Genomic DNA, 18254 nt, shown 5'->3' with positions numbered 1-18254 from the left:
TCTCTTGCTAGTAAATAAAGATATAAGCTACTCACTTTGAGCGGGATATGTTAATCAAGTACAGGCTTAAGAACCATATTAGATGATATGCTATTTTGCTTTGTTTATCAACTGCTGTTTTTATATGCACTGGACTCCTCATTCAAATAGGCTTTAAATTAAGCACACATATTAAGATTGTACACTAACAGGAACATGTAACATGTTTGTTATATAAGAAGTATTTAAGAAGTATTTCCTCACTTGGGGATGTTAGTACCACTTGAAGGTATATTGAAAGCATTTTTTTTTTTTTTTTTTTTTTTTTGGTGGTGGTACTAGGGGTGGAACCCAGAGGCTTTCTACCTCCGGGCTATACTCTCAGACCTATCTTATATTTTATTTGAAAACTGGTCTCACTAAGTTGTTGAGAGCCTAAGTAGCCGAGGCTGGCTTTGAACCTGTGCGATCCTCCTGCCTCAGCCTCCCAAGCACAGGGATTACAAGTGTATGCTACCACACCCAGATGAAGGTATATTCTTAAGTCCAAAAATAAAGCTACTGTCATTATTTCCACTCTAGCCGTGAAGGTTCAGAAAACAATATCACATTTCACAGCCCACAAGCCCTATGTTTTGTTCCCCTTAAACAGGATTCTGTAGTCAAAAAAGATTTGAGAAATGATGCCTACTACAATTCCCCTTTGGAGATTTACAAAACATACCAGCATTTAAAAATTTTGTGAGTTCTACTCAAATAACTTATCTAATTTCACTTAATCTAGTACATTCTATTTCAAACTTATTTAATCATGTAACAGTTTAGAAATGTTGGAAAATCATAACAGACAGGCTGTATAAATATTTCCAGGTTTGGGGGAATGCAAACTTTAGTAAAATAATCATAAGTTGTGTTATTATCAATGTTTAAAATAAATGTAATATATAGGCAATTTATTGTTAGTCTACATTCTTCTATGTTGTATTATAATTGCTGTTTTAAATAATGATTCTGAGCCATTTTCCGTATTTAATGACAATAATCAGACATATTATTAATTTTGTTATTAATAGTTGCAAATTTTTTTTTTGGTACTGGGGATCAAACCCAGGAACATTCTACCTCTGAGCTATACCTCCAGCCATTCTTTCGATTTTTTTTTTTTTTTTTTTTTGAAACAGGGTCTCACTAAGTTCCTGAGGACCTCATTAAGCTGTTGAGGCTGGCGTTGAACCTGTGATCCTCCGATCTCAGCCTCCTAAGTCCTGGGACTACAGGCATGTGCCACCATTCCTGGTTGTCTGTAATATACATTCCAAAATTGAAGAGAAAGCTAAAGAGAAATAATCTCAAAAGCTACTTACACTAAAATATGTTAACACATATACAGGAAATTTATGATCACTTAAGATGAGTTTCCTGAAAGGAAGAATCTATCAAACCAAATAAGTGTAAAAGAACAGTCACAAGACTTAGATTCCAGATTCCAGTTATGTATTTTTTTTAAATAAAGATATTGAGTTTAGGTATGCTGTAACTGAATGGAGAAAATTTTAAAATAATTTAATTTTAGTTTAACAGTTAACTCTAATTGATTCGTGAGATAATGTGAATAAAAAGAAAAATTCTAAACTGTGGAGAAGAAAGGAAAAGTAATAAATGGTTTATCCATCAGTAATCTTCCTCCTAACTGAGCATAATTTAGGATCTAAGTTTCCTTGCAACAAAGACAAAATAAAAGAAAATAATGTGTTACAATGGCTTAATATTGGATTTTTAAGTGAAAAGCACATTGATTCATCCCGGGTAGCAATTTTTCTTAGAACTTAATTCTAAATGATCATGGATTTTAGTGCAGGGACCGTAGAATGCACTCATTCCTTAATTCATCGATTAATTATTTATTCAATTTGCGGTGCTTGAGTACTTCATACTTGTCTTGCTGAGGCTTTGGCTGTAGCCTTCAGATGGCTGTCCTCTGGGCTCTGAACACAAGTCTCTCCTTTCTGTCTCCTCCTTCAATCTATTTATCCATCTACCTTACGTAGTGTAAAAGAATCTAGAACAAACCAGACCGTTTGTAGAATACTTATGGTTCTTGGAATTCCCCCCAAAATAAAAAAGAAATAGCTCAAGGTAGATGTATTTTATTGACTTACTAGAAAGAGACTGGAGCACTTCATGGGACCCAAGTAAGTGTTGAACAAGCAAGTATCTAAAAAGGGCAGAAATCAAAGCAGTTCCAGAAATTTCCACTTATACACTTGTAGTTTCCTTCTATAGCAGCAGATTGGGACATAGCTGTATCTATCTTAAAATTACCAGGTAAAGTTTCTTTTATCTTTTCTTTCTTTTATTACTTTTTTACAATACTATGGATTGTATTGGACCAAAGAGTACTATACCACTGAACTACACCTCTAGCCCTTTTTATTTATGTATTTATTATTTATTTTTTATTTATTTAATTTTGAAACAGGGTCTCACGAAGTTGCCGATGCTTTCCTCAAATTTGGAATTCTCCTGCCTTAGCTTCCTAAGTACCTGAGATTATAGGCATGCATGCCTGGACAGGTAAGATGTTCTTTTCTTCCATACTAAATACTTAGTTCTACTCCAATCAAGCTGAAGTCCCTGGGGTGGAGCCCTACTCAGCATTAAGATTTCGGGGTTCCCAGGTGATTAACCTCCAGTCATAGTTACACTTCCCACCTCAGTGTGCTTCTCTCTCTTTGCATTAAGAACCCCAAGGACCAAGAAGGTGACTGGCCCCCCTTGGCTAAGCTGTGCACTACTGCACAGATGAGTCGTGGCCTTAGAGGAGATGCCTGAACAAGAGCAATGCTGCAGGGTAGAAAGACTAATGGGCTGTTGGGGGTTGAAGGGTTTCGTGGATCATGTACCCTTGAGTACTGACCTGGGAGAGTCCCAGGCCAATCAGGACAGATGATCACCCCCATGGGATGGGTACTGTAGCAGCTCAGCAGCTCAGAAATATGAGAATGGTGAATTATTATGCAGAGAACTATAAAGTTAAAGCTCAATGCAACCTCACCATTTTTAGTGTGGTATATTCCAAAGAACAGATTAAACTGAGGTCAGTTCAGTGATTCAGACCTTATAAATTCTTTTATGAATTTAATACACCTAACAGCAGAAAGCTTAAATATATATAGTGAAAGAAATAACCTTTAACTTAGGAATCCTATACCAATGCTCTGAGACACTTTAAATTGACTTCATAAGCCAAAAGAAAAATCACAAAGGTAGAAATGCAGAATGTGCCTGACATGTTATCTCTGACAGCCAAATGTCATCCTTTTCCACATTTTAAAATGAAAACATTGCAAAAAGTAAGACATTTTAGCTTAAAAAATGACATGTGATTTCCAGTGTCTCTTGCTGTTCTCTGCTAGTTGGTTGGAGGTAGCCACATGAAGGTTTTTTTTTTTTTTAATTTTATTTTATTGGTGCACTGTATTCATACATCATAGTGGGATACAAACTTTTGTAGACATACATGCACACATCGCCCAGTCAGCCCCCACCCGATCCCCACCCCATTCTCTCCCCATCCCTCCTTCCCATGCTTGGCTTAGTGGTTGACATCTAGTATTATAGCAATTTATCCAAAATTAAAAATGATAATCTCACATAACAGTTTCATTTGTCTGATACCAAGCGTTTGATGATTTAAAGATAGCATTTCAATATTTCTTTTTGCTTTCTTTCTTACTAGAGCATATTTTTTTCTGTTTTTTTAGGTGAAACTATCATATATTTATATATTTATTTTTCAGAAAAAAATCTATCCTAATATGGAATATGAATTCTAGATACCCAAAACGATCTTGAAAAAGAACAAAGCTAGCAGATATATATTTTCTGATTTCAAACTATATAAAGCTACAATAATTGAAACAGTGTAGTACTGTTCTAAAGGCAGATATATAGATCATTGGAGTTAAATACAAGCCTAGAGCTAAATTCTTCCCTATATTGTCAAGTTATTTTTGACAAGGTTTCCACGAACATTTGGTGGTGGAAATAATAATCTTTTAACTAAATATTGTTGAAAAATAATAATTACATGGAAAAGAATAAAATTGGACCCTTACCTAATCCCATATACAAGTATTAACTCAAAATAGATAAAAGACCTAAATATAAATCTTAAGACTATAAACTTTTAGGAGAAAATCTGGGTCATAAAACCTCACAACATTGAAATTGGCAGTGATTTCTTGGATATGATTTCAATGGCACAGGCAACAGAAGAGTATACAAACTCCCTAAAAAATTAAAGAAAATATTGTATATCCAAAGACAATGTAAACAGAGTTAACAGTTACTAATAGAATTGGATAAAATATTTCCAAATGCTATATCTGAAGGTATATTAATATTCCAACTAGAAATCCTAAAAATTAACAACAATATAGGCAAACAATACAACTTAGAGATAGGTAAAAGACTAACATAAATAATGAATCTCCACAGATAACCAATCTTAGTTGTCTGTTGGATGGAAACTCTTGTTTCTCTGGTTCTGGTGAGTGTTACCTATTTCTTCTTTGTAGTTAATCTCTTTGAGTATTTTCTCTAGCGCTGGTTTTGAAGACATAAATTCCTTCAGTTTCTGTTTGTCATGGAAGCTTCTTATTTCTCCATCTAATTTGATAGAAAGTTTTGCTGGATAGGAAATTTTTGGCTGGAAGTTGTTTTCTTTCAGAGTTTGGAATATGTTATTCCAAGCCCTTCTGGCTCTCATGACTTGGTTTGGGAAGTCTGGAGTGATTCTAATTGGTTTGCCTCTGAATGTCACTTGGCCCTTTGTTTTTGTTGCCTTTAAGATTCTCTGCTTGGCTTCCACATTGGTCATTTTGACAATTATATGGCGTGGGGATCCTCTTCTCCGATCCTGTCTAAAGGGAGTTCTATAAGTTTCCTGGATCTGTGTATCGACCTCTTGCTCTATATTTGGAAAATTTTCTGCTATTACTTCCTTGAAGAGATTGTTGATCCCTTTGGTATCACTTTCTTTTCCCTCCTCTATTCCAATTATTCTTAGGTTAGCTCTCTTAAGATGGGCCCATATTTCTTCAATATCAGATTCCTGCTGTTGGATATTTTTTTCTATATTAGAAACTATGCATTCATTTTTGGATTGCTCATCTTCTAAGAGCGAGATTCTGTTCCCCATGTGGTCTAATCGGTTGTTTGTGCTTTGAATTGAGGCCTTTACTTCATTAATTGCATCCTTTATCTCTTTTTGGCTCTCTCTGAGTTCTTTTCGAAGCACCTCTATTATTTCTACAGTTATTTTCCTGATTTGATCTTCTAGAAATCTTTGATTTTCTGTTTTATCAGGTTCTGATGTTGTGGGGTTGTGCACATTCATTACTCCAGTGTTATTCCTCTTTCCCATGATTTCGGAGGTTTGTGCCTTCTCTGGGTTCTTCCCTTGGGTCACTATGGCTTCACTTAAGGTGCTCTGGATCTTGAGTCTGTATTATCTCAGACCCCACTACTCCTTTACTGGGTTGTATCACAGAGTCTCCGACCCAGGGAGTCGATAGATGCTGCTTTAAACTATGGGGGGTGCCAGGTTGCACGTTCTCCTATGGTGTGATATCTCTGCCACCACCACTCCCTCACTGGGTCAAGTCCCAGGAGGCCCAATACTGTGATTTCTCCTCTGTGGCCCGCAATTTGACTCACTGTTCTTGAGTACGCAGATGTAGCTGTACTGGACTCGGTGAATTTACTGCTGCTGCCGCCGCCGGTGGCAGTATGGCGCCTCTGCCACGCCCTCGGCCATGAGGCTGGCGTATTTTTTCTTCTCTGGTTTTGATTTCCACTCTGAATCCCTGCAGCGTGTGCTGAGCTCAGCCACTGGGAGCTTTAAATGCTGTCTGCGCCGAAAGATCCCGCCTGGCTGTTCCGCAGCGGCTCACCTGGCTTGCTGTAGCTGTCCGTTGAGTTCGCCGCTGCCGCCGGCAGTATGGCACTGCTGCCGCGTCCTCGGGCGCGTGTGTCTCCTCTGTGGCCCTGAGCTCTGTTCTCAGTCCGCTTTCTCTCTGGAGCCTGGTGGGTTTTTTTGTTTTTCTGGTGATGGTGTTTTCTGGCTATGAAAGGCGCTCTTTTTGTGGTAATGGAGATTGGTTGTTAGCGGGACTCTTAAGCCCCGCTTTTCTCGGTCGCCATCTTCCCGGAAGTCGCCACATGAAGTTTTGATTTTTTTTTATTTTAATCATTTTTAATTCTGTTGACCCATGGACTGTTTGGTCATGAGGAGAGGGCAGGAGTACAGAGGCCAACATTCATATAAAAGATCTGTCTGACCGTAACTGCACATCAGAAAAAGGAACATCACAAGAACCTCTTAAACACTCCGTGTAGCACATGGCTCTTCATTCAGTACAGTGGGCTTTCTGGAAATCTCCTGCACAGCCTCTAGAAGCAGGAGTAAGATCTAGAGGTCCCCAGGATTCTCAAATCAAAATAAACAATGTCAGTTACACCAAGCATTTGGAAACACACAATGTAATTTGTTCCATGCAAGGGTGCAGGTAAGTTGAAAATTCCCCGCAGCAAAATAAAGCAGAGAACGGTAATAGATGTAACACTGAACACTTAATAACTAAATCAAGATACATCCTTCCATCACACACACACAAAAAAAATCCAGTGTCCTTAGAATGTTGAAGGAAGAGCTAATCAATAGCTTTCTGAACCCACCTAGCAACTAATGCCATTTCTCTGACAGGAACCAACAGCTACAAAACTTTCAGCTGAAACAAGTACAAATGACTGCCTCAGATGTATGTTTTGAGAAATGTTTTCATAGAAATAATCTTGCCAGGTGAGTTTGAAAGCCGGACAGGTCTCACAGTGTGGGCACCCCAAAAAAGAAATTATAATCATGTGAACAATAAATGTTAAAATCTCAAAGTCTTAACTACAAATGAAGAAACTCAAAGAGATAAAAGACAATATCCATCCCAAGGGACATGGTGACAATTTTGACCTATAGTTTTTTACTTGTCTGCATTCTAAATCTGTAGTATCTCAATTAGGCAATGGGAAGTGGTATATAGTCTTTAAAATATTCAAATGAGTGACTAATAAGGTAGGTCAAAACCAAAAATGAGAAACTATGATAAAACGAATTGTTCTCTAGACTGAAATGAATTCCGCTATTATGGGAAAGAGTGGCAGAATGTAATTCCAAATAAATACATTTTTTTTTTATTTGGGATGGAACCCAGGGGCATTCTACCTCTAAGCTACACCCCCAGCATTATTTTTTATTCTTTATTTTGAAACAGGGTCTCACTGAGTTGCAAAGAACCTAAGTAGCTGAGACTGACTGAGAATTGCAATTCTCCTGTCTTAGCCTTTCAAATACTGGAATTACAAGCGTGCACCACCACATCCAGCTTAAATACATATTTTAATGACCTAATAATAATATTTCTGATTAAATTTTACCTAAAGGGTAGTATTTGCCACCTGAGAATTTACACTAAGTGTATGTGTCCTTCACCGGGAGCCCTCCACAGGAAACCAGACACTCACATTACTAGGGAAATTTTTAGGCGATTTTTTCATGTATTTGATTGTCTCCATTCGCCTGAGCCCTTTTCTGTTAAGAGAGTCCTCTGGTGTTCACTGAATCCTTTCAGTTTCGCTAGGACTTTCTCACCTCTAGACAAGAAGCATTTGGTCAAGACAGTCATTAGAAGTCCTGCATGGAAATTCTCCTTTCCACTGGCTCTCCTTTCTAACTATACTCTAAGCCTCCTTCCCAGGAGAGCTTGCCATAGACATCTGAGCTATACAGCACCCCAAACAACCTCAGCTGGGGGACATTCAGATTTCCCTGTCTACAAACACCTATCCTTCCAGTAGCACATGGTCATAGCTAATGTCAAAACAAAAGTAAAGATGAAACAGTCTCCAGGGAGAGACCACATTACTGAATAGCTATGTTTTCCAGGTACTTGTCCTGGATATATAAGGACAAGGGCTTGGCTCAGTCAATAATTGCCAAAGTAACTATGTCCACAGTCTTACTCCCTTCATCTTCTGGTCTCTAGTAGCTCATATTCAAGTCCTCCTTATGTTCTGAGTCCTATTGCCGTCACCAAAGGACTAGGGACCCACAGGTCCCAATTTTGGAATTGAAAAAGTAAGCAAAATATTTTCTAACTGGGCATGGTGGCGCACGCTTGTGATCCCTGCGCTTGGGAGGCGGAGACAGGAGGATCACGCAGGTTCAAAGCCAGCCATGCTGGTTTAAGACCCTGTTTCTAAATTTTAAAAAAGTATAAAAATAGGTCTGGGAGTGTAGCCCGGAGGTAGAAGGGCTTCCAGGAACCCCAGTACCACCAAAATATATACATACATACATACATACATACATACATATATATATATATATATATATATATATATATATATATATATATATTATATTTATTGTTAGATTAAAAAAGAAAAGAGCTGTGTGAAATCTTTGATTTAGAAAAGACCTGTAACAATGGTTACATGGGATTTAGTTATATGGGGTAACCTAAAGGCCTGAGGGTTCCTGTAATTATCCAGCCCAAAGCCAAGTACCCTGGGCTAAGATCTGAGGGCTTAGATGAGAAAGACATGCTCACAATGTGTCCTCCATTCATCACAAACTTGACTGAGTACTGTATCTTCCAACTAATCAGTATTTAGTTTTTTTTAAAAAAGGGGGGTGGCATCTAAGACTATGTATGCAAACTCAATGGTAAACCCTGGAGGCACAGGCCACAGAGGGGCTTCAAGGTGCCTCCACAAACACCTGGCCAGTTCTCAGTAGAAACTTAAACCAAAGACTTGAACTCAAAGATCTAAGCTTCAAATGCAAGCTTAAATAAATCCAGAAGATACAAGAAAAGAGGGGAAGATAGCTTTGGGAGAGGAGAGAAGCAAAGAGTACCTAAGGCTGTGAATTTGCCATCATTCACTGGGAATAAATCATGGGTAAACGCTAGGTTTTGGGAGAAAGAGGGCCCAGCTTAATCCCACACCCTGTCTTCGGGGTATCAGTGATCACCAAACTACATTTTTTTCAAAGGTAACTTACATCCTCAAAAATGAAATCAAAGCTCAATTGTCAAATCCATGTGGTCATTAATACACACCATGCTTGCCTGAACTGACAACATTTTTCATGGTCTTTCAAAATATTTAGAACTACCAAAAAAACCCACAACCTGGCAAACTGGTAGCAAGTTATCCTCTTAGAAGGCTCGACAAAATGTCCTATATATGGGGTAAAATCTTACTTGAACTTTAAACTACAAAATCAGAGTCAAAATATCTGAAAACTCTTTCAAGGAGTGCCACACAATCCCTAAAGCAGAGGGGCACTGAGGGGCTTCTACGTACCTCAAGAAAGGGGATCAAGAAAACAGCTGTTTCCAAATAAATGAAAGGAACAGGGAGAAATTAAAGAATAAAACATGTATGAGGAAGAGATTAGAAGGGAAATCATAATTATTATTTTTCAAGTCCAATGTCTGTCTCTTAAGATCACAGGTCAGCGTGACCTGGTCCTTTTGCCTGGGGACCAGACCTTTACAGCAGCAGGAACATCAGGTTCTGGTATCTGCCCAGCCAAGAGGTGAGTCACTCTGAGCGTGAGCGGAGGTGAGGCTTAGTTACCATGGATCTCTGACCTAAGCAGGATGACTCTGAGAGAGGCTGAGCAGGTGGGCAGCTCGCATCTGTTCTTATGGCTCCTTCCCTGGAGATGAAGGGCCCTTTGGGTATCTGAGTGGAAAAACACAAATCCCCGATCCAATGGGTGACCTTCACTTTTCCTACATATTCTTTGGCACAGCTCACCAACAATTAAAGGACTTCAGGGTCTTCCTGGTGGGAACTTAAAACTATAAAATCAGAGTCAATTTTCCTAAGTCTCTCCACTATGAGCTTTCACTAGAGCACTAACAGAATTCCACCCTTCTTATAAGAGAACAACAACCTTTTAACACCTGCCTCACATCCAAGGTCAATTAATAGTCTATATTTACAAAGGAATCTGTAATTATTAAAGAATTTGAATGGAATCAAATCCATTTCCAGCACTGGTTTTACCTTTGTATAGAGAGTTACCATAAACCGGGCGTGGTGGCGCACGCTTGTAATCCCAGCATTTGGGAGGCTGAGACCGGAGGACCGCATTTCGCGGACAGCCTCAGCTACTTAGTGAGGCCTTCTGCAACTCAGTGAGACCCGGTTTCAAATTAAAGAATAAAAAAATAGGGCAGGAGGTGTAGCTCGGAGGTCGAATCCCCCGCTCCACCCCCAGATCTGCAAAAAAAAAAAAAAAAAGAGTTACCATAAAGGAGAATGGTAGCTCTTTCTTTCCATCCTCAGCCTAATAAATCGCCACTTTCTTATGTATCCTAAGTTGTGCTTAGGTGATGTTTTTCAGAAAGTTTTAACTTCATGAATGTATAATTATCAAAGCTACTGAATGGTCTTGTCATTGAGAAGAAGAGGCAGCCTCTGCCTTTAAGAACACTTTCAGAATGACAGGTTCCACGGGGCTGTAACACTGTCTATGTCCTCCTGATGAAAACTCTCCAGCTCCCACACACCAAAGCTGTGATCCCCTGTACAAATCATATTGAAACAGAGCCCTCTGTCAACACCTGATATTACCAGACAGATTTTCGACGCGTGTCTCTCTATGGGGATTCCACTGCGCCAAACTCTATAAGAAAATCCAAATATTCACCACCTCACTTTCAAGGTGTGAATGTATCTTATCATTATCCGTTAGTTACCAAGCACTAGCAGGGCACCTGGTGTTCACTATGATGGAGGGTATTTCTGTCATAGCAATTCTGGATACAGTCAGCCTACTGCCACCTTGCCCACAGGGGAAAGAAAAAAACTGCAGGTGTCAACATGTGTTGAAAAAGTTATTAGAACGCTAGCTTCAACCCATCACTTTTCTGTGGGTAGCAAACAACCTCTCTAGTGTTACAAATGGGCTTGGTAGAAAAGCAGACCTCCCTGTTTTACACGAGAAAGACCAAAGTTGAAGTCGTTTTTTTTCTCTAGATTTGTATCATTCCCTCCAATTAACAGCATCAAATCTATTTAAATGAAATAAGTAAAATGTTATTACTAATATTAAGTGTTATAATTAAAACACTTAATATGCTACTCTTTAGCCTACTTTTCAGACCAGCCAACAAAATAAGGACTGATAAGAATCAAATTTATGATTCAGAGAGGATTAAGTGAGAAGCAATGATGGTCTGACACAAGCCTGTGTTAACACAACCTACTTCCTTATCTTTTTCATTCTGCCATGTACTTGATCTCAGCCCTAGGTTAGTTATTTTGGACAATTTTACTAATCTTTAATCATTCTTATCCTTTGAAAGCTTAACCCAATTAAATGTACACACACACACACACACACACACACACACACACACATATATATATGCATATATATGGCTTTCCTGTGTGTATATACATCTATAGAGAAAAAATAGATATTTGAAATGCAATCAATATTTACACATCAATGTCAAACATTAACACTAGTAAATAATCAAAACACACTATCCTACTTGACATTGGTAAAACAGAATTATTTTATCTATATTTTCATATAAATATGGTATAAATGCATTAGAACACTATGAGACTCAGTGTCAAGGACACTACACAATTAATTAAAATGGAAAATAACATATTTCATTTATATCTGTGTGAGTATTCATAGGTACCGTTTTCATTGCGCGCACACGCTTGTGTGTGTGTGTGTGTGTGTGTGTGTGTGTGTGTATGTGCGTGTGTTAATAATGGAGGTTGCCCTATTTTATTTTATTTTTAATTCAAAACAGGGTCTTACTCAAGTTTCTGAGGCTCTCCTCAAGCCTGTTATTCTCCGGTCTCGGCCTCCCAAGTACTGGGTTATAAGTAGGCACCATTGTGCTTGGCTACATTTCCCATCTTCTGAAGAAACAAATTTTAAGTTTTTTTTTTAATTTTAAAAAACGATTATGTTCAATATACTTTTATGGGTGCATTTCAATCACATATCATAATGAAGTTCAGAGTGATAGGGATGTACATGCACACAGCACTTGTGAGGCTCCCCCCTATGGTTACACATTTCAAAGCAGAACTATTTTTATGGGGAAGGAGGAGGAAGGGAGGGATCCAGGGGAGATGCTCACCATCACTAAAAACTACATTATGATGTGAGACTATAATGCACTAATAAAAACATTAATAAATTATTAAACCTGAAAATAAAAATTATATATCCAAAAAAGGCTATTTTTGCCTTCTCAAAGTATTTTCAAATAATAAATCAACTTGATTGAAAGAAATAATAGAGCTCAGTATTTTCTCCATTAATTGCCACATAATTATTAAAGTACAAGAAAAAAAATGTAAAAACTTGATATTTTACTTTAAAACCAGTTAGATGCGATCACAATAAAATTGTATTGCTATTTACAGAAAAAGATAATTATTTTTAAATAGCTCATCACTTTTTTCATCACTCACCTATGAGCTAGTTGAAGGGGGGATAAGAAAACAAAATAATACATAAAATAAAGAGGAGGGATACTCACCAGTTGTGAAAGAATTCAAAGATGCATATGAGACTAGTTTATTTAACTCTATATAAACCAAAAAATGTTTGAAAACAGACAAAAGGTTTAATTTCCCACAAGTGTAAAGTTTACTGTATAAGTGATTTTTAAAAAGCAGAATTCCAATGCCAATTTTAAAAAAAATAGGACTTCTGGGAAGATGGTGACCAAGAAAAGCAGTGTTTATGAGTCCTGCTAAAACTCAATCTCTGTTGCCACAAAATCAGCACTTTTCATAGCGAGAAAAACCATCAGCAGAGAAATAAAAAATGTAAACACAAGGGACAGAGAAAAAGAAAGACTAGATGAACAACCAGAGACTAGAAATCAAGCCCGCAATGCGGCAGTGGAGCCGCGCCAGCGCCATCTTCCCTCACAGCACCAGGCTCCAGAAAGGAAAGGTAAACAAGGAGCTGAAGTGAGCAGCTGCGGATCATTCAGGTGTAATTCAGCAGTTCTTTCAGCGCAATGAACGTCTAAAACTTTCAGTGGACATGCTCATCATGCCTTCCAGGGACTCAGAACGGAGCTCAAAACAAGAAAAGAAATACGCCAGCCTCATGGCCGAGGGTGTGGCAGTGGCACCATATTGCCAGCAGCTCCAGCCTCACAGCTGAGGGAGTGGCAGCGGCACCATATTTCCAGGAGTGACAGTGAGCTCACCGCACCCACAACAGCTCTTGATCTGCGCGCACAATAACCGTGAGTGAAATTGCGGCCCCTAAAGGGCCGCATACTCTTGTATTTCCATACTATTGAAATCTCTGTACTGCACTCCCAGAGACTTGCGCAGCTTTGATAATCTTGGGTATGATATTTTGCAGTCCAACCTAGTGAAGGAGTAGCAGTGGCAGAAATACCACACCCTAGTCACAGCTCCCTGTGGGGAAATGGACCAGCCCAGCACCCCCACAGTCTCGCGCAGCCTCGATTAATTTCCTGGGTAAAGGAGTAGTGGCAGCTGAGATTACAACAGACTCGAGATACAGAGCACCCTAAGTGAAGTCGTAGTGACCCAGGGAAGGCACAAAATTCTGAAATCATGGGAAAGAGGAACAACAATAGAGCAATGAATGTTCACAATCCCATATTATCAGGACCTGATAACACAGAAATTCAGAGATCTCCAGAAGATAAAATCAGGAATATAACTGTAGAAATAATAGAGGTGTTTCGAAAAGAATTCAGAGAGAGTCAAAAAGAGATAAAGGATGCAATGAATGAAGTAAAGGCCTCAATTAAAAGTACAAACAACTGATTAGACCACATGGAGAATGGAATCTAGTTCCTAGAAGATGATCACTCCAAAAATAAATGCATAATTTCTAACATAGAAAAAAATCCGACAGCAGGAATCTGACATTGAAGAAATATGGGCCCATTTTAAGAGAGCTAACCTAAGAATAAACAGAATAGAGGAGGGAAAAGAAGGTGAAACCAAAGGGATCAATAATCTCTTCAAAGAAATAATAGAGGAAATTTTCCAAACATAGAGCAAGAGGTTGATATACAGATACAGGAAACTTATAGAACTCCTTTAGACAGGATCAGAGAAGAGGATCCCCACACCACATAATTGTCAAAATGACCAATGTGGAAGCCAAGCAGAGAATCTTAAAGGCAACAAAAACAAAAGGCCAAGTGACATTCAGAGGTAAACCAAGTAGAATCACTCCACACTTCCCAAACCAGGTCATGAAAGCCAGAAGGGCTTGGAATAACATATTCCAAACTCTGAAAAAAAACAACTTACAGCCAAAAATTTTCTACCCAGCAAAATTATCTTTCAAATTAGATGGTGAAATAAGAAGCTTCCATGACAAACAGAAACTGAAGGAATTTATGTCTTCAAAACCAGCGCTAAAGAAAATATTCAAAGAGATTAACTACAAAGAAGAAATAGGTAATACACACCAGAACCAGAGATACAATATTTTCCATCCAGTAGACAACTGAGCAAAGAAGAGTATATTCATGTGTTTATAGGTTAATATCTTTGGGAATTCATTAGTTATTTCAGTCTTTTAGCTATTTCTAAATTGTATTGTTTGCTTTTATTATTGCTAAATTTTAGGATCTCTATTTGGGAATATTAATATACCTTCAGATATAGCATTTGGAAATATTTTATCCCATTCTATCAGTAACTTTTAACTCTGTTTACATTGTCTTTGGATGTACAATTTTTTTTTATTTTTTAGGAAGTTTGTTTATTCTTTTGTTGCCTGTGCCTTTGAAATCATATCAAAGAAATCACTGCCAATTTCGATGTTGTGAAGTGTTATGACCCAGGTTTTCTTCTAAAAGTTTATAGTCTTAAGATTTACATTTAGGTCTTTTATCTATTTTGAGTTAATATTTGTATATGGTGTTAGGTAAGGGTCCAATTTTATTCTTTTTCATGTAATTATTATTTTTCAACAATAGTTAGTGAAAAGATTATTATTTCCTTCACCAAATGTTCTTGGATACTTTGTCAAAAATAACTTGACCATATATGGAAGAATCTATTTCTAGGCTTTTTATTTTACTCCACTGGTTTATGTATCTGCCTTTATAGCAGTACTATACTGTTTCAATTATTGTATCTCCATAAGGTTTGAAATCAGAAAATGTACACCTTCTAGCTTTGTTCTTTTTAGAGATTGTTTTGGGTATTTAGAGTTCATATTTCATATTAGGATATATTTTTTCTGAAAAAAAAATAAATGTATGATAGTTTTACCTTAAAAAAAAGAAAAAATATCCTCTGGTAAGAAAGAAAGCAAAAAGAAATACTGAAATGTTATCTCTAAGTGATCAAAAGTTTGATATCAGACAAATGAATCTGTTATGTGAGATTATCCTTGTTAATTTTGGAGAAATTGCTATAATATTAGATGTCAATCACTAAGTCAAACATGGGAAGGAGGGGTGGGAAGGGAATGCGGTGGGGGCTGGGTAGGGGCTAACTCGGCAATGTGTACATGTATGTCTACACAAGTTTTTATCCCATTATGATGTATGAATACAGTGCACCAATAAAAAATTTTAAAAAATAGAGGCCGGGCATGGTGGTGCACGCTTGTAATCTCTGCACTTGGGAGGTGGAGACAGGAGGATCGTGCAGGTTCGAAGCCAGCCATGCTGGCATAAGAGACCCTGGTTCCAAATAAAAAGTATAAAATAGGTCTGGGAGTGTAGCCCCGAGGTAGAAGGGCTTCCAGGAACCCCAGTACCACCAATATATATATATATATATATATATATATATATATATATATATATATATATATAGGGAGAGAGAGAGAGAGAGAGAGAGAGAGAGAGAGGAGAAAGAGAAAGAGAAAGAGAAAGAGAAAGAGAAAGAGAAAGAGAAAGAGAAAGAGAAAGAGACTGAAAGATCTACTCTCCCCTCTTACAAAAAACACCCACATGGTTTCTCAGGGGAATTTTACTCTCTTAGTCGGCCTGGGCTTCTCTAACAGAACTACATAGATGGGTGTTTTATAAACAGGTATGGGGCTGGAAGTTCACAGTCAAGACAACACAGACTGGTTGTCTGGTGAGAGCTGCTTTCTGTCTTAGACATAGTCATCATCTCCCTGTGCCCTCAACCTGTTGGAAATGGACAGAGAGGTCTGGGGTCTTTGTTTTTCTTATAAGGTCACTAGTCCTATTAACTTACCATATATCCCACCTCCTACTACCACCACATTGGGCATTAAGATTGAAGCATACATATTCTGAATGGAAATAGATATTTAGTCTGTACCACATACTGGATTTTTACATGCAGTTGATTCTAATGCTACTTAATCTATTTCATAACCTAGCAAAGGAAAGAAAGTCATGCATGTTGTGCTTATTAAAATCTAAAAAGATGACCCAAGAGAAGAAATTTCAGACGGGCTTCCCTAGGAACTAAGTTCAGCGTGAGCCAAGCTAATTATTTCAAAGAGGTTAAGTAGGCTGTTGGGTTATTTGAACATTTAGAAGGAAAACTCTAGCAGAGTACCCTGAAGCTACAATAAAAATGCCCCCCATAGCAGTACCTCAGGCCTATTAATTACTAACACATTGAATCTTACAAGTTGGGCGCTGCTTTGCACAATACAGACTGGGGGTCACTGGCACGGTAATCACCTGAGATGCAGGTAACACATGCGAATTCAGGAGTCTTACCCCCAGACTTGCTGAATCAGAATTGGGCAGGGTTCAGGCCCAGGAGCCTGACTTTAACAAGTTCCTCAACTGTTTCTTCTGACCAATAACATTTAAAATAACTGCAGTGCCTACATAATGGCTCCACTAGAGGCTGATACCATACAGAGGAATATTGTTCCTTGCAATATTAACTATTTGACAAGTGAGGCCTTAGAATTATCAATTAACCAAAAAAGGTTACCTTCATTTGGCTAAAATCTGCTGGTCTATTTATCGTCATAATCTATTCTAATGTATTTTACAATTTTTAATAAAATAACAAAATATTTTAATGCGCTTATTCTTCTGTGAACCACTTTCAATTATCTTTTCCTGTTATATCATCTCTATGATGATACAAATTGACCATTCATTCAATAACAAGTATTCATATAGTGCCTGTTATTTCATTTAAAAATGCTAGCTGTTATTTTAAATAACCATCTGCATCCTCCATATTCTATTTTTCTCCTTTATGTAATTTAGAAATTTCAATAACAATCATATGCTCTTAAATTGTAAAAAAAAATAATAATCCTTTAGTTGTTTTTAATAAAGATGCTAAGTCAGTTCTAGCAACATTAGGCCTGCTAATGAGCTAGACACATGCAGACAAGAACCTTGAGGTCATTTTGCTTATACAAAGATTTCCTCGATTTGCTCTTGGGTAGAATATACTTGACCAAGCTGTGTTATATAAAAATGGCACTTTACCGGCCAGATTTTATAGGTAAAATTTGTATTTGCTATAGAAGTAACTCATTATTTTTGCTCATGTCACTTATTTTTCATAGGTGCAATTTTTAATATGGAGACTTTCATTCAATTCAACATTTATACATGCTAGCTAACTCGCTATGCTAGTTACTTTGGGTGGCAAGGAGAGAATAGAGAACAAAATTATTTCTGCCTTCGCTTTACACTCTTTAATTATTTTATTAGTATATTATTATTGCTCATTCATACCATAAGTAATAGTAGTAGGTATTTTAATATGGCTTAGGATATAATATTTATTGATAAGATAGTGATGACCATCTCATCTTTATCATGATAACTATAAATTGAAAACAATAGAGAAACAGAGAAGTGGCTCTTTCTCATTACTTTAGGTCTAGGTAAGAAATAGAAATTCTGGGTTTGATCTTACCATGAATTATGGATGTTCTTTACAGTGTGTCTTTCATTATTTTCTCACTCATCAACCTCTGAATTCCCCACCTCTGTCCTCGCAGCACCAACACATAGGAGCTGTCATCACGGCCATCTGTTGGTTTACTTAGAACACTATTCAGATCTTAATGACATCATTAAAAGAGTATTTAAAAAAAATACCTGGTCCTAATTTCCTTATATTAGTACTATTTTCTAGCATACTATAGCAGTACTATTTTCAAGTTCAAATGGTTTGTATTG

This window comes from Muscardinus avellanarius, assembly GCF_963383645.1.
Source record: "Muscardinus avellanarius genome assembly, chromosome: 14".
Taxonomy (NCBI): Eukaryota; Metazoa; Chordata; class Mammalia; order Rodentia; family Gliridae; genus Muscardinus; species Muscardinus avellanarius.
This window is presented reverse-complemented; position numbering follows the sequence as displayed.